This window comes from Danio rerio, chromosome 3 (assembly GCF_049306965.1).
Source record: "Danio rerio strain Tuebingen ecotype United States chromosome 3, GRCz12tu, whole genome shotgun sequence".
Taxonomy (NCBI): domain Eukaryota; kingdom Metazoa; phylum Chordata; class Actinopteri; order Cypriniformes; family Danionidae; genus Danio; species Danio rerio.
The window spans coordinates 57,728,633-57,752,039 of NC_133178.1; the positions used below are offsets into that span (position 1 = coordinate 57,728,633).

At 37.8% G+C, this 23,407-nt stretch overlaps 1 protein-coding gene across 6 annotated transcripts in view; it reads right to left on the reverse strand.

The window, feature by feature from the left end:
- The window catches only part of kank2 (KN motif and ankyrin repeat domains 2), a 59,379-nt gene that overhangs the window by 25,722 nt on the left and 10,250 nt on the right, over positions 1–23,407 (reverse strand). For 2 of the 6 annotated variants that reach the window (XM_073943352.1, XM_005164339.6), the window contains exon 2: positions 17,408–17,494. The gene's annotated coding sequence lies outside the window, so the exon portion shown is untranslated. 6 annotated transcript variants of the gene reach the window in all.

The window sequence follows — 23,407 nt, forward strand, 5'->3', positions numbered from 1 at the left end:
GGTGCACATTAGTACCTAAAAAGTACAATTCTATACCATAAATGTGCACATTCGTACAATAAAAGTACAATTTTATACCTTTAGGGTACACTTTTGTTTCTTGATAGTACTATGAGGTTCACATTTATACTTTTTAGGTATTAAGTTGTACCTTTAAAGTACACATGTGCCCACCACAGTGAAAGGTTTTGTACCTTTATTTCTGAGAGTGTAGGGTATGCATGAACAAGAGTGCTTTGCTCTTTGTGCATGTCATGCTTGGTCACCTGCTAACTTATATGTCTAGATGCCTGTGTTTTAAACAGAGGAAGCTACGCACTGGTATTTGGGGTATACATCAGTGCACAGAGCTCATGAACATGGTGAGGAGAAGAAACTGTTCAGATATTAACAGATAAAAGCATATATTTTTGTTTTTTGTGTGCGCAAAAATATTCTCATTTCTTGATGATATATCGATTGAACCACTGAAGGAACTATGGTCTGTTTTGAGGATGATTTGGTACCTTTCTGGACTTTAAATGAGTCGGATTATTGCTTTCTATGAAGGACGAGGGAGCTCTTAGATTTCATCCAAGTTATCTTGATTTGAGTTCTGAAGATGAACGAATGTTTCAGGGTTTTGGAGTGACATAAGGGTGAATAATTGTTAACATAATTTTTAGGTGAATTTTGATTGAACTGTTTGGGTCTAATTATTTAGTTTGGACCTGCTTTGGTGGGTGTTCAAGCCTTATTTGGGGAATCCCTGTAATTTGTTTCCTGCAAGATCATCTATTAAATTTAGACTGTTCTGTTTCTGTTTGTTTCTAGTTCTCCAGTTTGTAGGAGAGGGGGGAAATAGGGGAAAGTTCCCTGGCAGGCGACAACAGTAGAAAGAGCTTCTAGTTACAGCCTTATTAGGAATCATCTGAATACGCTCTGTGTGATTCTCAGAATCGAGGTACTGTAAAAAACACAGACACAGGCACTGTTGCTTGCCCTTTCTCCCCCACACTTTTTTTTTCCATGATTTCTATCTTTCTTTCTCTCCCTTATTTTTCCTCACTCAGTCAGCTGATGATCAGGAGATAGCAGCTGACCTCTGCTCAATCTTTCTTCTTCCGCTCTCCCAGTTGCCTATTTCAACCGAAGCAAAGCATTCCAGCCATAAATCAATTAGGTGAAACGAAACCAATGTAGGCCTTACTGTTCTCATTTTTTCCTCTCTTTCATCTGCTTCCTTCAGTCTTGTGCTTTTAGACTGCTCTCTTTTTCCATGCAGCATTGCATCTTTCCCAGCTAATGTTCCTTTTTGCCAAAGATTAACTTTCTAGGTCATTAGTTAGTGGGAAGGGGGTTGCTGTATGCTTTAGCAATCTCTAGCACTGGCAGTGCCACGAGGTATATCTCTGTTCCCCACATTAACAGCACATTAGACCACACAGTTAAACTTGAACTTTACAAATATTTCAAAGAGAACCGCTGACTGCTCCAGTCATTTCGGTTCATGATGGGAAATCGCTTCTCCCTTGCTGCCTCACACAGAACTTTTCTGCCTCGGTCTAATCTCATGACCCTCTCAGTTCTGTTTATGTTCCTGCCTGTTTGAGAGAAAAGTAGGGCATACGGAAACACTGACTGAACTGATTTGGTATTTTTTGGAGATTTTAAGTTGACATAATGAGCTCTCTTGCCCACTGTCCTTCCTGTGTGCTTTAAACCTAGATTGAACAGCACTCTTAGTTGTTTCATAGTGTACAGTATATTTTAAATATCCTATTTCAATTTTGGCACCAAATAATGTTATGAATGTATCTCTATTATGCAGCTGTTAATTAAATATACTAGTTATTACTGTATTTTTTCCATCAGCGATTTCATGCAGAATAGTTTGTAAAGTTTTTTGTTTTCAATGCAGACCTTCATTTTAGGTGTAATAGTTGTAGTTTTAAGGTGTAGTTTTAAAAGGTGTAGTTTTAAAGCGTTAAATGATTCTGGGTAATAATTTGGAAAACATGGTTAACAGTAGAGTTGGCCATTAAATGGCAAAAGTGCAAATATCATATTCATTTGTACCTTTTCCAACTGCAACCCAGTACTGGGAAACATCCATTTACACACATACACTATGGTTAATTTAGCTTATTCAATTTACCTGTAGTGCATGTCTTTGAACTTGGAGGAAACCGGAGCACCCGGAGGAAACCCACGCGAACACGGAGAGAGCATGCAAACTCCACACAGAAACACCAACTGACCCAGCTTTTATGTGGCTTTACACATTCAATTGCCTTTTGGAATTATTTCTTACAATCAATATGGCATGCTGTGTGCACTTAATCTTGCTCACAAACCTTTAAAGTAGTCTACAATTCCCAGGTGAGTGAAATTCTTATATACTTATATACCAAATCAGTTTTATTTAAGATCATTTACCATTTATAATGTTCTTTAGACCTGCAATGCACTCCAGAATCTGACAAATTGATTAGCTGTACATTGTCATACAGTATTATGCCAGGATTTCATAAATATCCTTGCATTTACTAACACAGACTATATCTGAAGTATTTGGAAGTAATTTGCGTTTTCCTTCTGTAGAAAAACATCATTAGTAGCTCAATGTATTTCAAACTGTTTTTTAGTCTAAACCCTTTATTGATTTAGTGTACAACCAAGCACATGTGGTCAGAATACAAATGAGTTGCTGTTAATGAAGTATTAAGCGTTTCTCCCAAAGAAAAGCCCATCTAAGCAAAATGCTAGCAGGCATCTGTAGCTCAGCTCATGCTCCGCCTCTTTGCCCTCCTGCCACACCAATTTGAAGTTTTTAAATGTATTAATTTATTAATATAGTAAAACATTTTTTATTATTAATGTCAGGTTAACAATAACAGCACCATACAGATTTGTTACGTAGATTGTACATGAGTTTTACAGAGAAGTAAAGCATCAAATAAGCACATTCAAGAGAAAAAAAAATAAACTAAACAAACAACAAATAATACAAAATCGTTCTAGTGTACTGTTGAAGTTCCATTTCAAAAACAATAAAACAACGTTGAGAGAATTTACAGCGGTGTATAGGGAATTTCGCAAGGATTAAAAGGGGATTAATAATGAAATATTCCTTACTTTTATCATCAGGGGTTTCATTTGTGCCCTACAGAAACCTATGGGTGACGTCATTGATACTACTTCCATATCTTTTACAATCTATGGGGTTTACCCATTTGTCAACAAATTTTTTGCCAATAAAAATACTATAAAATTTACAACGATCGCTTATTCCTCGCTTATCGCTTATTAACACAGATTTGTGTGTGTGTGTGTGTGTGTGTGTGTGTGTGAAAAGTGATGGTTAGTGCTGTGGAGAGTGCTGACGGGGGGAATTGTTTATTTCTTATATATATATTTTAGCAAGTGTGGTCAAGACACACTTACATATTCTAAATTTCACATTAAATATATGTTATACATTAAGCAAGGCAAGGCAAGTTTATTTATATAGCACATTTCATACACAGTGGCAATTCAAAGTGCTTTACATAAGCAAGAATAAAAGAAACAAGTAAAAAAAAAATAAAAACAAATAATAAAACTGATTATTATATGAATGATGATAGAAATTTGTCCATAATCAGACAACTTATTTAAAACCTTCAAACAGGCCATTTGCTTGCATTTATAATAATAATAATAATAACAATAACAACAAAAACAACAACAAAAACAATAATAATAATAATAATAATAATAATAATTATAATAATAATAATAACAACAATATTATTAATAAAAACAACAACAACAACAACAACAACAACAACAACAACAATAATAATAATAATAATAATAATAATAATAATAATAATAATAATAACTCCTTACATGTCTAAGGCCTTTTTCTGGATACTCAAAGCGATTTACACATTTTTAGGGGGACATTTAATTTACTGACATACAGTTGTGGGGATAAAGTAAAGACGGTAAAAAAACACGCACAGTTTTAAAAATGTTTCAAAACTCATTCTTGATCACATTTGATAATGACTGATGATCACAGAGAGCGAAACAGATCTTTTTAAAGATCTGTTTAGATCCTGTTAAACCTTCTCATTTTAAGGCTTTTGGTCAGCCTTAAAAGGAGAGGGATTTGGATCCTATTTTAACATCAGGAAATTAAAAAATAACAGACTTACTGTGTTTATATCGCCCATTTCTATAGCCCTTTTCTGGATACTCAAAGCGCTTTACACATTTTTGGGGGAAGTCTCCTCATCCACCAATAGTGTGCAACATCCACTTGGATGACACAACGGCAGCCACATTGTGCCAGACCACACACTACACATTAGCCGATTGGTGGAGAGCAGTATTGAGTCCCCTTTATTATAATGGGGCATTAGGACCCACACAGACCACAGATTGAGCGCCCCCTGACACCACTTCCGGCATCAACCTAGCTTTCCCATGTGTTCTCCTATCCAGGAACTGAACAGGTGCAGCCCAGCTTAGCTTCAGTAGGCGACCATGTGAGAGTTGCATAGAGCTAGCTGCCGGCTAAAATTGTAGCATCACCTTTTACTTTCATTAAAAGGGAAAAAATCTCATTTTTCCAATTTAAATTGACATGAGGTCAATGCTGAATGTAAAAAAAAACACACTTTTATTCTTAGTGGACATTTCAACCATTTGGTAGAAGCTAGGGGAAAAAAAAGGAAAAAACAAGAGTCCACAAATCCATGAAAAACAAACATTGAATGTTATTTCTGAGTGTGCCAATAAAATATATTAGACTGCAGAAAGAGGAAAACAAGGTCTCACAAGACAAAAGATTTGATTAAAACATGCCAAGCTGCTTTAGTCAATATCATCTTAATTAGTGGGTTTTTTATTCCCTTGCCACAGCCACAGATGAACGTTGAGTACGCTTGAGAAAGTGTGTGTATGTTTGTGTGAAAGTGAGAGCTAACATAGATTTGTGTGCGTGCGTGCATGTGTGTGTGTGAACAGTGAGTGTTAGTGCTGTGGAGAGTGCTGACAGGGGGACGGTTGATAAGCCATAATTAGAGACTCCAGTAAAGTCACGCTGCATGACAAACATTCAGCCTTCAGCAATAACACACAAACTGCCCTGTCTCTCTCAATATATTGTAGCAGACACACACTCGATCTCTCTCTGTCTCCAACTCTTATCTACCGACTGCTCAAATTTTACGGGAAAAAAACTCTGTTACTCTAGTTCATATTAAAGGGCATCTATTTTACCCCTTTTTCAAGATTTAAAATGAGTCTTTTGTGTCTCCAAAATGTGTCTGTAAGGTTTCATCTCAAAACACCCATAAGATTATTTATATTAGCTTTCAGAGTTTGTAATTTTCAGCTTTGAACACAGTGTAGCTGTTTTTGTTGCCTATGCCTTTAATGCTGGTTCTCCCTGCTCACCGTTTCAACGTGCCAGTCAGATTGTGCCTCAATCTCCGCCTTGGCTGCGTCAGATAAACAGAACAAAGACAGACATGAAGGAAGCAGATCTCACGTAATATTTGTGAGAAATACTACAGTAAGAACTGTCCCAATGATTATTTGATGTATTTGTTGTGGAGTTAATTCAAGATTTCTGCAACAATGAGTCAAACACGAAGTCTTTACAAAGTTCACGCACCACACACACAGACACACACACAGACACACACACACACACACAGACACACACAAACACACACACACACACACACACACACACACACACACACACACACACACACACACACACACACACACACACACACACACACACACACACACACACACACACACACACACACACACACACACACACACACACACACACACAGAGAGCGAGCGTTTAACTTTGCACTGTTTTTGCACTACAAATGTAACAGGATACACGTTAATATGCACTGCTGTATGGACATTCGTAATATTAATGTACAAAACAAACCTGATTCATTGTCCACAAACTGGGATTAAATTACTGACATGCAGTCGTGGGGATAAAGACGGTAAAATCGCTGTAATTAATTACAAACACGCAGTTTTAAAAATGTTTTAAAACTCATTCTTGATCACATTTGATGATGATTGATGATCACAAAGAGCGAAACAGATCTTTTTAATCACAGTTGCTTTGCGCATGTCCTGTTTTGCTGATATGATTATACGCGTTATTGCGAAGACATGTTCATACGTGGCTGCCAATCAATTCGGTGGGCAGGAAAAGCGCACACCTGCATTATGCTGTGGTCAGGAAATGTTTAAAAAGAGACTTATTGTGTTTATATCAGCCTAATATGACACAATTCTGTCCAAACAGCTTATAAAAATTATTTTCATCATACGTGCCCTTTAAAGGTTTATATCTGAATAAACCCCTCTGTGTTACTGTTAGCTCAGCGTGGAGCTTATTTTGTTTCATTTGTACCGCATTGTTTGTTCTACATCAAATAAAGCAGCTTATCTCATTTTCTAAGCGGCCATAACCTACTTATGACTTTCATCTGGCAAGCGATAAGGCAGGCATACAGTATCTGCTCACATCTCAAGACCAAAAATATCACAGAGCCAAATAGATGGGCTTTTTTGACTTTCATGCACTTAGCAGTGCTTAGCAACCATTAGCATATCCTAGCAATTTGCATAGCAACACACTAATTATGTTTTCACACCAGTAGATTGCTTGCTTTGCTCCAGAACTGAATTAATAATGTTACAATCATAGGCTGTTGCAAAAGTTTGCTTTAGAAGACAACAAGCTCTGATTTATTTATTTTTACACATCATACTTTATACCATATTTTAATCCATATGCTTAGTCCCTTTATTCATCAGGGGCTGCCACAGTGGAATGAACCGCCAACTTATCCAGCATATGTTTTACACAGCAGATGCCCTTTCAGCTGCAACCCAGTACTGGAAAACACCTATACACACTCACATTCACACACATACAATATGGCCAATTTAGGTTATTCAGTTCACCTGTACCGCATGTCTTTGGACTGTGGGGAAAACAGGAGGACCCAGAGGAAACACACGCAAATACAGGGAGGACATGCAGACTCCACACAGAAACGCCAACTGACCTAACCAGGACTCAAATTACCAAACTTCTTGCTTCTAGCAGGGGCGTCCCCAAGGGATAAACTCTGGCCACCCCAATATGACTTTGCTGTTATTATTAATATTTTAAATGTATTTATCCACAACATTTCAAGAAACATTCATTTATTCATTTTCTTTTCGGCTTAGTCCCTTTATTAATCCGGGGTCGCCACAGCGGAATGAACCGCCAACTTATCCAGCAAGTTTTTATGCAGCTGATGCTCTTCCAGCCGCAATCCATCTCTGCGAAACACACACACAAACACACACAATGAACAATTTAGCCTACCCAATTCACCTGTACCACATGTCTTTGGACTGTGAGGGAAACCAGAGCACCCAAAGGAAACCCACACGAACGCAGGGAGAACATGCAAACTCCACACAGAAACGCCAACTGAGCCGAGGATCGAACCAGCGACTCAGCGACCACCTTGCTGTGAGGCAAACGTGCTACCCACTGCGCCACTGCGTCACCGTTAAAATAAATCAGTTATTAGAAATCATTTTTAAAACTATTATGTTTAGAAATGTGTTGAAAAAATCTTCTCTTTCTTAAACAGAAAAGGGGGGAAAAAGCTGGGGCTAATAATTCAGGGGGAGGGGGGGGGGGGGGAATTCTGACTGTATAATATTAGAGTCTGTGTAGAGAGTCTGTGTATGTAGCAATGCCTTTTGTTCAGTTTGTTCATTTGCCTGTTTTATTAATTAGTTCATTAATTCATTAATTTTAGACATGGCATGTACTCTATGCTTTACAACAAACAAGAAAAATAACTGAACTGAAAAGTGTATTTAAACTAAATATTGATTTTACTTTGGTTTGCACATGTACTTGCTGAATTATTTCAAGGAGTAAATAGCAGTATTTTAAAGGTAAATAATTAAATCACTTAAAATAACATTATTTGATTGATCAGAAACAAAAATATATAACATTACACTGAATTCATTACTTTTTGTGTGCCACCCTATTTGGGCACCCCTAGGAATTTTTTTTCTGGGGGCACCACTGGCTTCTAGCTTATGCAAGACATAAAACGTTCAAGTATTTTTGCAGCACTAAATGTGTGGAAGCTCTTATATTAAAGGCTATTTCCTACACAATGTTAGCTTTATAATGCATTAACATGTACATTTTGTTTTTATCAGCCGTTTTTCAAAGGATAGGTGGCATTTTCTTTCATTTTTTTCTGTTTTGGTAATGAAATACCATGAAATATTTACACCTCATGTGGTGACTGTGTTGAATGTGAGACTGTGACGTGCGATTGACTGGAACTCGCGTGGGACATTTCACTGCTGAAATTCCAAGCTCTGACTTTATCTGGAACGCAGCATTAAAGCTCACATGCGTGCTTAGTGAAGTACTGATGCCATTTTTGTCACAGCTGAACACATGCCACACTTGATGCCATTGTATCAGTTAAGAATCACCTGTTCAATTCAGCCAGAGCCTTGAATGCTGTGTCAGTAAGACGGCAGCAGTGGAATAAATATTGGAAGAGGCAGAGTTAGAGAGCTCCACCCTTTTAGTTGTGAGAGTATTAAAAATGGTGTTGGAAGGGAACCTGACCATCTTTAAACTCCATCTATGGTTACAATGTTGCAATTTAATCTTGCTAGTTTTCAATGTACAATAAATCGTTGAGTACAGTGAACTCCCATCTCTATGGTCAGATAGCACCTGTTTAAATCTGTCAGATGGGATGGACAGCAGCCCATGTGCATATTGTGGCTTTCTGTGTAGCTCTTGTTATATTATTGTATTATTTTATTAGTTTAAGCAAGAACCAAGTAATTCAGTGGTATTTTATGAGCTATTTTCATGTACTTCACAATGTTTTTGCTCCAGATTAACCCACAATTCATTTTTAGGTGCATCAGAAACAAACTCTGCTATTTTTTATGTGGTGTGCATAAATTATTGTGATAAGTCAACAAAGGCTCTTTCTGAAATAGTAGCCCTATTTACATTTCTGGCTGCATTTCATCTTTACAATGAACACTACAGGGCGGTATGACGCCGCTCCTCCAGCTGGCAAGCGGTCAGCCTCCATATGGAGGCTCAACATGTTAGTTGGCGGACTTGAGACGCAGAGATAAGTTGACCATGAATGGGGTTAGAGTCTGGTAAAGAACATTTCCAGAAAGTGGACAATAAAATGAACAAGTAAATAATAGGGTGAGAATGTGGTAAAATCTAAAAAACGTGGTAAAAATCAGGCAAGGGCTTTTCTTCTTCTGGATTACTTTTTGAAAACACTGCGGTTAGGTTTAGGGAAGTGGGTGGGTGGGTCAATCAGTGCTTTTGGAAACATTATAAGTTGGGAGGAGGGTGTGTTAGTCAATTAGTCAGTCAGTCAGTCAGTCAGTCAGTCAACAGCAGCCTCTGGTCGATTTACGTGAGAACAGCAGGCGCAAATGGCACTATAGCGAGAGAAATTTGAGATAGAAGCTTACACAACGGTCTCTGGTGGATTCGCGAAAACCAAAACTGCAAACCAAAACTGCAAAAAATGTAGCTCCTGTGATGTATTTGGTGCTCTTCAGAAATGTATATGGGGTATGTATTCTCAATGAGCCTGGGTTGTAAAAAGTCCACTAGGTTTCCTCTCTGATGATGCTCTCTTATAATTTTATGGGTAACACTTTACAATAAGTTTCATTAGTTAATGCATTTAAAAACACTACACTTGTACAGCATTTATTAATCATAATTAAAAACCTACTAATGCATTATTAACATCCAAACTCATGCTTGGTAACATTAGTTAATGCACAGTGAGTTAACGAACTCACAATAAACTACTGTATTTTCATTAACTAATGGTGACTAACATGAACAAATACTGTAGTAAATGTATTGTTCAATGTTTGTTTATGTTAGTAAATGCATTAAGTAACATTAAATAATAAACCTTATTGTAAAGTGTGACCAGTCTATGATCAGATTGCTGTTAGTTTGCTGTGAAGAGATTTACATTTTAAAATACAATACAATTGTAAAGTCAGTGGGAACTTCCTGCACATCCTGACATTTGTTATTCAGCCCATCATGGTACTATCATTTCTACTGAGTGGTATGGTTCAATACAATTCAGTACCAAAACAGTGAACTGTACCATACCACTTTTTGGCACCCTTTTCTAAGACTAACTAGCACAATAGCGTGATACTAAAAGGTGAAGGTAGACTTTTTGCTGAATGTTGTTGGTCTAAAGAGAAAAAAAATAGTTTATTCAGCAGTTTTTTGTTGTAGTTGAGGTGCTATTTAGCTCTGCAAAGTGACTCTTTGGCTTGTAATCATAAGGGAGTAAATTTAAGTATTATAAAGCACCAGTAATGGTTCTTTAGTGGGTTCTTCGAAGAGGTTAAGGTGCTAAATGTCACCATCTTTTGAAAGTGTATTCCAGAATGTAATTTTAAGTCTTGGTTGCGTTTATAAGATGCAAAGCAATGTGTGCTCATGTTTCACTTGAAGGAAATCATGTTATTTTTTTCATAAATCTCACTTTGATTATATACATGCTACTCAGCTAACATGAAAACAACTGATATATTTCCTAGTTCCTCTAAAAGGCCCGCCCTCAAGTGACTGATTGGTCATCGTCAAAATGTGCTGAGATTCGCGGATCGGCTCCACGTCACGCCCGTACAGCACGCGCTTTTCTGCTGTGTAAACAATCAGTCAACCTCCTGCCTGCTCTCTAAAATAACATCTGACAAGTGTCTGTAACAAGTGAAAATGGGGTGCGGCTCCTTTAAGAGACATCGCTATTGCGTGTGTCTATGTGTGAGCATGAATGTGTGAACTTTCTGTCACAATCGCATGTGCGTGGGACTTTATTTTTCTTTGATGCTTGGATAAAGTTATTTTCTGTAATATATCGTGACAGGAGAAGCACAAGATGTGGGATGAGACCTGTGTGAGCCTTGATTTATTTTTCTGCTGCTACCACGAGTCAGGTGAGCTCTCCTGTATTTTTTTTAACTCAATGTGTTGCACGACATCTTTCACATATATCCGGATTATGTAGGTGTAAGTAATATGAATCATCCTCATATCTTTTGCAATTTCATTATATGAGATGTAAAACACATGGAAAAGCTGCCTAAAGAGAAACAATGCAAAGTAGAGAGACGCTGCACGTGCTGGTGAAGTGTGTGTGTGTGGGTGTTTATAGCATTTTGACTCATAAATATGAATTTGTAGCTAAATCGTTTGCGGTGCAAAACAACATTACCCATCGTTTAAATCGTTGCTACAGCTTACCATTAACGCTTGACACTGCACATGTCATGATCAATTTTAACAAATAAAAACACTTACTGGTTGTAGTTCATAGCTTCTGCTTTGAGGAGATTTTAACCAAATTCAGCACTGAACTGGGAGAGATTCTGGAGCTGTGTTTTGTCAAATCATGCTTGCTATGTATTTTATAAATCTATATAACATAATTAGTCTTGAACTGTAAGCACTTCTGTCTTTGTGTCGTGTCCTTTGGAAGCCCAAATACAGAAACAGACAAAGCTCTGTGGAAACAGCAGCATTTGGACGCATTTTAGCTTCATCTCTGCAGTAACGTTACAGCGCCTCTGGCCACGGCCCTTAGCTGCACAGTGTGTGTGCACGGTAAACGAACCTTTGTGATCTCACAAGGGCCAAAAGTATTTTTTGTAGTCCCCAAAATTCGTTCATTGTAGGCTTTGCTAAGCTAACTCTGTAAAAACCAAGGTCTCCCTTTTACATTGAACTTTGAGCTTTTTACATTCAGAGATGTTGTTTATGTTCACACAGCTACATTACACATCAACAAGTTTAAAATATGATATCGTAGTGGACCACCCCTTTAAAATATGTTCTACGTAGCACATAAAGTGGTTCCCCTATGATTATGAATGTAAAAAACACTTTTAGTGCCATTCACCACCATTTTGTATTTAAGTATCTGTATCAACAAAATCCTGTGGTTACCTGATGTCCTCTCCACTATAGTTTTCTTCAAGCCAACAAAGTGCTTATTTTACGCACTGACCGTCCTATTCCTAGTATCTGGGATAATTTGACAGCCAGTACTTCACCATAGTCTTCATCAAAGTATGCACACATAGTCCCTTTTTGTCATAGTGTCAACAATGACCCAACACTGTACCATACCACTTTTTTGGCACCATTTTCTAAGGATAACTAGCACAAAAGGGTGGAGGTAGACTCGCTGCTGAATTGTGTTGGTCTACAGAGAACAGTCAGCAGTGCATGCAACAACCCAAGAGTGACAATATGACACTGTGACTGTAAAAATACAATGATGGGAAGCAGCATTAAACCATGCTCAAACAAACCTTGTCTCTTCTTTTGACAAGCAGCCACATGCTGAGAATCAAGAACAGGGTCTGTTGTATGTCCTTCAGTGTTTTTTGTGAGACATTTCATGTCTAAATGCATGGAAATTGTGTGATTACTGCCATAAGTCTACATTTAAAATAATAATGAACTTGTATTTGCAAAAGATGTGATATGTAGCATGGGACGATAACTGATATCAAGGTATACTGTGGTTTGGAAAAGTCAAGGTATTAAAATTGCAAAAATGATTTGTTATACCATTTCTAAGGTATATGTAAAGGGTTTTTAAGTGCTTTTATATGTGTTGTAAGGAAATCTGTGTTTTTGAAGCTATTGAAGAAATCAGAGTCAATAGTTTATTTTAATTATGAAACTCAATTATATTTACTGTTCCAAAATATTATAAATGTTAAATGTTTCCTAAGATGTAATTTATTGTGTTTAACTGAGAAAAAAGTTGTTTTTTTTACTAATATATTTTAAAAGAAATTGTTTTAGATTAGTAATCACAATACCAAGAAATCGTGATATATTTATCCAAGGTTTTCATACTGTCAGAAACTTACCGGCCCATGCCTAGTGATGTGTGAATGGCCCTGTATGGCTCCCTTTTCCAGTGAGAATGATGTCGATCACAATGTTCTGTGGTAAACCAGTTGGCAGTGGAAACACATGCCTGATCAGGGTGACCCGTACTGAACCAAACTGTACTGTACTGAAATAAACAGTACCACTCAGTGGAAACAAGGCATTAGAACTCCTTAGCAGGCTCATGTCCTAGTAACCACACAAACCAAATAACAAATCACATAATTGCCAGCACTGTGAACGGATTCAAACCTGGGCCATTCACATGACAATTAGGTAAAAAAAAAAAATAGTCTCTTGACTTTAGTCATTCAATCCTGTGCCTTATGCTCCCAAACAACCCCCTTCTCCAACCTACACTCATGTCAAAGTACAGGGTTAGACCGGGCACATCAAGACATGCGGTCATGTGTGGCAGTGACCTTCCTCCTTCTTTGTCTGCTCATACACAGTGTCCCATTGAGATGACGGTGAACAGAGCCCAGTGTGCCCCCCTCCCCAGTAGCGTCCTGCCATTTCTCAGTGGCACGCTGCAGTCTCTACCCTCCTCCAGAAGGAATGCATCCCCCTAAACTCATGCCCCTCTCTCCAAACTCTCTCGCTTTACATTCCAGAGCTGCGGAAGTTGACATCTCCTGCCTCCAGGGTCTCCCCCACCCACCGCCACATTATTAAGATTAGCAATCAAGGGAAAGAGGATGTAGGGAAATCTTATATCGGTCTACATTCAGTGATGCCATGCTTGTGGAGTCGGGAAAAACAGGATTATTTAAAAGTTTGTCTTATATTATGAAAACATGTCAGGGAGAATGCCTGCTCATTAGTTTCACTCAAACAAGCTTTCTGAGGAACGGATAAACATTGAGGGGCGTCTCGTTTTAATGCTTGCCGATGATGTTCAAAGGTCCCTTTATCACTGTGTGAAACTCAAGGTCTGCTTGCAACAAGTTGCTTCATTTTACTTGGCTATGACGAGGAATTTGGGATGCTTATCTGTAAACTAGGCATAATTGACTCCTTAAACTCAATGGAGCCTCTTGAGTAATTTGTATCTTGTCTAAAGACTGAAGTCAGAGTTAAATAAGTCAATGCAGAGCTCTGTGTGAGATTAATTTCCCTCAAGGTTCAGTCTTGCCCTCATTAAATATAGGTTGTATTTACTTCTGAGTGCAACTTTTACATTTTGTCCCGTTCATGCCCACAAAATCTCGCAGGAAGAGATCTACGCAGATTTTTCAGGCATGCTCCAGAATGATTCTCCCTCCCTTCCGCCTAGTCCTCCTCACATTCACTAAGTGCCTAATTTGCAAAAAATGTTCCTATATATTATAGTTACCTCTTCTGCCTCTCTTATTCTTTTTTATCAAAGAAGGCCTGAAGTGTGGCCTGAAGTGTCAAAACCCTGTTCTTCTCCATAATCTTCCTCACAAGATGCCCATTTTGCTTTCTAACCTAATATTCTTTGTCTTAATAAAGGCTTGCTCTGGCCCCAACATGCTATTCACCTTAGTCTTCCTCACATCTACTTTACAGCAAGCATTTTTTGTTTTTTAAGGATGTCTAATAGATGTCTATTCTTAAACCTCTATTAGATTTTCACCGATAGCCCAAGTTTAGCCTTGTTTAAGCCAAGCTGTCTACGTTTAGATGTTTATAAGACGTCTATTAAACAAAATTGTTTGCTGGGTCAAAGTGCTCCACAAGCCTGTTATTCACCATAGTATTCCTCACATCTATGAGTTTTTTGGCCTGACCCTATTACCTTCTATTCATCCTCTGTCAACAAAAATATGTAGTACCCTAACAGCCTATTCTTCACCATAGTCTTCTTCATCGCCACAATCTGCTTATTTGCTACCTAATTGCCTAATATACACACACACACACACACAAATTGGTTCTTCAGCAGTTTGTTTTGTGGAAGCTGAGGTGCTATTTAGCTCTGCTAAGTGGTTCTTTGGCTTGTAATCATAGGGGAGTCAATCTAAGTGCTATAAAGCACCAGTAATGGTTCTTTAGTGGGTTCTTTGGAGTGGTTAAGGAGCTAAATATCACCATCTTTTAAGATATGTGCTATGTAGCACATAAAGTGGTTCCCCTATGATTACGGAATGGACCACTTTTAATGCCATTCACCACCATTTTGTATTTACAAATGCTTGCTGTGCCCCAACACCCTCTTCTCCACCATAGTCTTCTTCAAGTTAACAAAGTGCTTATTTTGCCCCCTCACTCCCCTATTCTTAGGGCGTTTTCACACCTGTCCTATTTATTTCGGTTGAATCGCACTAGAGTTCGTTTTCCCTCTTGGTATGGTGAGTTTGGGCAGGTGTGAATGTAGTAATCTTACTTGAGTGCGCACTAAAAGCTGACCAAAAAAGTGTACTGAGAGTTGGTCTCTGTGCGCTTTCAAACGAACTCTGGAGCAGTTAGTTTGTGGTGAGAACATGATTTGAAGTACTGCGCCTTTTTGGACTAATCCAGCTGCCGTAGTCCGATGCTCTGTTCTATAGTATGGGGTGTGGAGGAAAAATATTTGTTGACCGCACTTTATCAATAATTTTAAACAGAGAGAGAGGGAAAAACATTACCTGATGGATTGTTGGTAATATATCTGGTAGATGACTATGTCGCAGTTTAGCTAAATTAATTCACCGCTCCTCCTTTGTTTACTTGCAGGAGTTCCATTGGCATTTTACCGCATGTTAATTCTGACCAATCGAAAAGCAGTTTAGGAAATATGTTCAATAACATCTGGCAAATGAGTGATGTGGATTTTGTCACATAACTGCATTTTAGTTCTTTTCAACTGGTTTGGACCAAAGCAATCAGTGTAGTGTGAAAAGCACCCAAAACGGCAGAAAAATGCTACAGTGCATTAGTTGTTGCCCTTGGTCTGGACCAAATAAACTGAACCACAGATGTGAAAGCACCCTTAGGCCCCGTTTACACTAGTGCGTTTTAGTTTGAAAACGCATATGTTTTGCTACGGTTACGCCATCCGTCCACACTACGCCGGAGTTCTCGAGCGCCGAAAACGGAGCTTTTTGAAAACGCTGGAGAGGCCATTTTCATTCTAAAACGCTGCTGCTCCGTCTCAGTGTGGATGATGAAAAACGGAGACATCTGAAAACGGAGGCGGGGCTGCAGACATTCGCCTCTCTGATTGGGGCTTTTCCTCAATATTAAGTAGCCCACACACAGTTCAGTCTCGCATCCTCTTCTTGTAAGTTAAGACTTCGCAAGTTTGATCAAGGCTGCAGTTTCCCCCTTCTCAGTTTGATATGGAAAACATACCGAGGACACGGGTAAATCTTCAAAGGGAACAGTGTACTTTATAACTTCATTCACATCACCTTGGCTACGTTGTTTCACTTTCTCAACAATAAAATGTAAACATGATTTAAGGAACTGCCTATTTTCTTTTTAATATTAGCAACTTAACAGACAGCAGAAATGTTGAGGCGCCGTGCTGTATAGGCTATATGAGCGTCATCTTCACTGTGTGGATATTTATAACAAAACAGAGCCAATAACAACTGCCTCCTTTCAATTTCAGTGAAAATACGAAACGCACCCTCTCTTTTGCTGAATAACAGTTGTAATAATCGATAATTATAAAAGTATAACATACAATAAGTTTATACATTGTAGGAACTAAAGGCAAGCGATCAGTCAATGTACCTGGATTAATCATTAACTTATCTTTGCGCTTAACCAAAACATGTTACCCGTGAACAAGTAACTTAATAGATTCCAATGACCAAAGTCAGGGAATTGGCCTATGTCGTTAGATAAAGACAACAACATGAATGAAATATCACGTTTAGCAAATATAGTGAGATTAGATCCAGCGGGAGATGCTTGATGAGCAGTCCGACAAGCAGAGCTCTCATCTGGGTAAAAATGCTGGAGCGCATGCCCGAGAGTGTGTGTGTGGTCACGTGATGTGCGTTTTCAGCGTTTTGGTGTGGACGGAGAGCAGTTCAGAAACGCTGGGTAAAACGCGAGTGTGGACGCGGATCGTTTTCATTCTACAACGCCGTTTTAAAACTAAAACGCACTAGTGTAAACGGGGCCTTAGTGTCTGGGGGGATTTTAAGAGCCAGTATTTCATCATAGTCTTCATCAAAGTAGCAAGTTGCACACATACTTCCATTCTTTGTCATAGTATCAACAGAGCCCCTGCAGTGACCTCTTACCTCCTATTCTTCTCCACAGACATCCTCACGTCCTTGAGGTATCTATTTTTACACTTCTTCCCATTCCCACACACGCTCACGACCTTAACTTGCTGAATTTGTTACAGCAAGCAAAAGCAATGAGCTGAAAGAAAGTAACGTAAGAACTTGAACTCACTGTGCTGCAATGATGGTCTCTCTTCCCCGGCCTCCTCGCTCTCCCTTTTTTAGTTCCTGCAACTCTCTTATGGGTGCCACCAAAATTCTGAAAAGGAAAAAAGATGATCTATTTACATAATGGTATGATTTCAATCACACCCTTCATTTTAGACACTCGTCGTCATCTTAAGCTCCCGAGAAGCTACCCCTGTGGATCCAAAAAAGGCTTTTCTCTGAGAGACTAATTCGTCTTGGCTCCCTATCATCATTGCTTACCACCACAACACACCCCTCATCTCCCTCAACCACAACAACATGTTTCTTGGCAAATCGTCCTGAGCCTGGGAAAGCTCTCTGAGTTATATTCTTTAGTCCAGAGTTCTACTGAGTCACCCGCCTAAACCCAAAAAGACAGACACACCCCTGCCGGACACCAGACGGCATCCAGAAACATTCCAGAACGTCGTGGACCTTCATAAAAACACTCCTACACTGCAAAGATTTCCTCAACAGCAGGGCTCAACAGTCTTCGTGGCTAAAAACTGTATGACTAAAAAAAATTCTACTGAAAATCTGATGCAGACGTTTCATAGAACTGGCCATCAAAACCTAGCCGTCCATCATTCAAGCGCACGTTCTTCTAAACAGCAACATCCAAAATGCATTTCTCCAGTCTGAGTGGTGAATTTATATGTTTATATGTTTTTTAATGGAGTTACAATGTCAAAGTGGGAACATTAGGTTACATTGTTCCAACACTTTTGTCATGCCAGTATCTAGAGGGAGAAAGAAACAGAGCTTTATACGGGAGTGACAGCTAAAATCACAAAGAGCCATTCATTCAGCCTCAAACTCCACAGCTGGTTCTAATATAGAGCTGAGAGAGAGAGAACGAGAAGGAAAGAGAGAGACACTGCCTTTAAAACACACGTAATGCTTGCCCACTACTGAGAAAGTTCCATACTTTCTGGAAAACAAAAAGAGCATCTTACTGTTATCATGAACTGGTTCAGTGTGCCAGTTTCTGTTTTTGGATGTATTTACTATGGGTTTAATATGTGTGAATTTATGGACAAAACGTGGACATTTGTTTGAGGACATAATGTAGCAAACATACACTGCAGCTTAAAATTTTATATTCAATAAATACCTTAAACAACTCATGTTAAATTCAAAATCTAATGTGAATATGTACACATTTTATGACTTTTAAAAAAAAATCTAGCAACAAAGAAACATTAAGATTAATAAGATGTTTTACACACACTTGAATGCTGCTGCATTTATTTTTTAATAAATAAAGTGAAAACACTAGTCTCTTTTTATTGTAAGGTACAATTCTTGTTATTTAAAAACCATGAACTATGACTTGGCCCTGAAATCGCATGCAGCAATATGCCAATTTTCATAGATTTTTAGTTAATCGAGTCTATTTATTTACTTGTGTAAGATTTACAGTTTTTTTAATTAATTTCAGTAACATTATTGACAAATTTGAAAATGTTCATATGATTTATTTACAATACAGTTTGTAAAGTAATATTTGTTTTGTCTTTTAGTAGATGGATATATTATATAAGACACTTGCTTTGCTTACCAAATAAATGGATCTAATTGCATTTGCATTGTAAACATTAGATAAAAGTTTAAAAAACTATTATTTTTTATTTCATGCATTGTTTGTCAAAATCATTCCCAAAAATCTGCAGATTTAAAAAAAAAAAAAAAATTCTGTGCAGAAATAGTTAAACAAGATTCAGTCCGGCCCTGGTTATAGCTCAATAAACATCTAACTTGCTACTTATTTGTAGTTATTAAGGTATTAGTTGGGTTTAGGTATTGGGTAGGACAAGGGATGCAGAATAAGATCATGAGCAATATGTAATAGACAGCCAGTATCATAATAGTAGGCAGGTAATAAGACACTAGCTAATCCTGAAAATTGATTCCTATACTAAAGTGATTCAAAGACATCAATACAACGCTTAGTTTGCTAAAAAAACATAAACTCTTTTGTTCGAAAAGAACAAATGCCCAACAAGCTGCATTACTTGGACCAAAAATATGCTACCTAACAATTGTTTTGTTGTCGACCCCAGTTGTAAGAGCAACAAATACTAACTTGACTTCCAGTTGATCATTTGAAAAAGTGTCAAAAGGTGGATTTTTCTGATGAATCAGAACTGCATCTCAATTATCACAAATACTGCAGAAGACCTATTAGGACCCGCATGGACCCAAGATTCTCAAAGAAATCAGTCAAGTTTGGTGTAAGAAAAATTATGGTTTAGGGTTACATTCAACATGGGGGTGTGCTAGAGATCTGCAGAGTGGGTGGGAACATCAACAGCCTGAGGTATAGGCATTTGTGCTGTCCATTACATTACAAACCACAGAAGGGGGCATTTTTTTCAGCAGGATAGCGCTCCTCATACTTCAGCCTCCACATCAAAGTTCCTGAAAGCAAAGAAGGTCAAGGTGCTCCAGGATTGGTCAGCCCAGTCATCACACATGAACATTATTGAGCATGTCTGGGGTAAGATGAAGGAGAAGGCATTGAAGATGAATCCAACGAATCTTGATGAACTCTGGGAGTCCTGCAAGAACACTTTCTTTGTCATTCCAGATGACTTAATTAATAAGTTTATCCGAGTCATTGCAGAGATATATGGAGGCAGTCGTCCAAGCTCATGGGAGTCATACAAAATATTAATTCTTTCTCCATTGCACCATGCCTTTATATTCTATACTGGACATTATTTCTGTTAAGTGCCAAGACTTTTGTCTAAGCAAAGTCAGACCTTACTGTCCCAAATAAAAATAATTAAAAATCAAGGCTTGATCATATTTTATTTTGGTAAAATAAGCCTAATCTAGAGGCCTTTGCCTTTCATATAAGCCACTTCTGATACCAACTGATCAAGTAGAAGTCAAGTTATAACTTGTTTTTTCTATAACTTGGATAGACGACAAGACTTTTGTCAGGTAGTGTTGAGTAGAACAGTCATATAAATTTCAGTTTAATTATTCAAACTGTTACTATATTTAAAATGCAGTTTTAGCAGTGTCACATTATCCTTCAAATATTTTCTTCTCATCAACAATTTCTGATTATTATCAAAGTTGTTTTGTTTGACAATTATAGTTGAAACATTTTTGCATGAATGAACAAAGAGTTCAAAATAAAGCACATAAAATTACTTTTTTGAAATTAATTTAATGGATCCTTGCTATGTAAACAATCATACTCAGCTTATCCACAACACTTAAATGGTACACAGCTGATATTTGCAACATTAGATCAGAAAAAGCCCATATATATGCATATATACTGTAGATACTGACCACCCATACCCAAAGAAATTAGCAAAGTGGTTAGAAAGTAGATTCAAATACTAAATAAAACAGATTAAAACACCAGGTGTGAAAAGGAATGTGTTTCTCACATCTACTTGTAATCTGATCACCCAAGATGCATCGTATTACCAAGTCTAACAAGAACCAAAAGCAAACGTCATGCTTAAAAGATTTGATACTAAAACACTAGACAACTACATGTGGGGGCCAACAAAGCAAACGTCTCCTTCCAGCCACACATGATGCCATAAACCATCAAGCACGAACTCAACCCTCAGATAGATGAGCACAATACTGTGCTCTGAGCATTATGAGGGTAGTTCAAGGTAACGGTCCATTGAAAGCAAGTGTGTGCATGTGTACGTACAGCGTTCGAGCTCAGGCCCAGAAAGAGTTACAGGAAAAGGAGCTGCAGTTCCCCAAAGACCCTGAAACTAGTCGGTCACTTCCTCCCAGTTCAGGAGCAGAGGAGACTTCAAAATCAGAGAGAAAAAGAAAAAAAAAACTGAAAATATAGACTGTGAAAGTTTAGCAGGAAGGAGAGAATAGCAGCCCAAAAAAGCTGTAGGTCCAGGACAAACACCTAAAACAGCAAAGGCTGATGCGTAAAAGGAAAAAGCAAAAATACTTTCAGACTAAGAAACCCAACGTGAGTCATTTCAAATACCATTGGCTTTACGTTTTGTGCTCTCTGCTGACCATACGCTTCTAAAAGCACAGCAGGACTTGATGAGGCCTAAGGAAAACTTAACTAAGCCGCAGGACTATAGCGTGAAAAATCAGCACACATTAAAATGGCTCGTATGACTGTGACCGTATTCAGTACATTCCTCTGACCAGTCAGGAAAACACACAAGACAAAGAGGGAACTGTGCCGTGTCTTTGAACTACAGATGTCCAACAGCTCATAAGGTCTGTTCACAGCATGAGTTATAACTGTGGCGGTAAATATAATGATATGACCAATGCTTGGATGATAACATACTGTTTGTTTATTACAATGCTAATGGTCTGTTCAAATTCTTGATTCTGATTGGCAGAAAGCTGTGCTATAAAATCAATTAGTGCACCGGTACTGTAGTCACAACACATTTTGATTACATCCGAAATGTACTTCCCTCAAACATTAGAAGTAATCATAGTAACTCTATGAGCCTTTATTCTCCTGTGTAATCTCAAGGACCCTAGGTTTACCAGAAGCTGATGAGGATTAACCAACTCACAAACATGTTCAAAATATTTGTGAAGAGGTAGCTAACACAAGTTAGTATGAGCTATTAGACATGCCCGTGTCATATACTGTACATGCACACATAATCTGTCTCTCTCAAGCATACGTTCCGTTTCTGCCTGTCTGTGACTGATTCAAAGCTGGGACTAAAAGATCTAACCATAACCAGAGATGCCCAAACTAGGGCCCATGGGTAACCTTTAATTTGGCCCACCATCCCATCTGAGAAGAGAGGGAGAATGATGGAAAGGGTTGGAGTCAATGCCTTTAACAGAGATCGCAATTTCTAGTTTAACGTAGCCTTTTTGATTTGTTTTATTGCTGAGCTACAAAACAGGAAACTGAAATTAAAATGTTTCAATTAGATGTTTTTAAATTATTTAGATTTTTTAAAAATACAAAAATACTGTCACTTGATGGATAGTGGACAATGCAGAAGCAAAAATCAAGGCAGAAGCAGGAGCAGCTTGACTAGTGTAACCCCATAAATGAGATTGTTTTTAACTGTAATAAGTTCATTATAAAAAACATTAAAGATAAAAACTAGATAATATATAGCAATGCGTTCTAGTTATTTTGATATATTAAATGCATTAGGAAATGACCCATGGCAAATTTTGTTTGGTATATTTACCTTCAACCTACCACACTCAATCAAGTTTTGTTTTTGGCTCTTAACAAAAAAAGTTTGGGCACCCCTGGTCATGGCTGTTAAAACTTCCATCAAATATTATGCCTCAAATAGCAAAACTAAGCTAAATTGTATTTTAACTTGATAAAGGATCATGTAATAAGTGAGATAATCAGCAACTTTCAGTGTATTAAAGGATTTTAATCTTTTAACACACAGCCATCTTTATCTTTTACATCAGTAGTCGGGAACCTTTTTTTCAGCAAAGAGCCATTTCTGAAGAGCTATTGGAATAATTTTTAACGAAACCTTTATTTATGTCCATGCACAACACAAAAATAAACAAACGAAGAGTTCAGATGCAAAAATCTCTAAAGGCGTCTGAAATTTTCCTCTAAAATTATCATTTTTATCAGGCTTCTGTGTGAAGTTTCAGTAATATCACATGTATGGCAAAGAATATGTCCTTTTCCTGGTCTTTAAAGTGAAATAACAAAAACAAAGGAGTCTGAGGAAAAAAAAAAAAAAAAAACTATTTTAAAAGGAAATTTCAGATGGCACTTAGAGGTTTTTGCATCTGAACTCTTCTAATATGAAGCATAACATTTTGAGCATGTTCATGTATGAAGAAAGGACCGTATATTGATTTTTTTCTTTTCAACATCACCACTCATGATTGATACTTGCATTTATGTGTGTGCGAGGTTACCATAGAAAATGTTAGATATTTGTCCGTTATGGGTGAAATCAGTTCTAGAGAACACAAATGATTTATATAAAAGCGGCCTTCCATCTTTGGT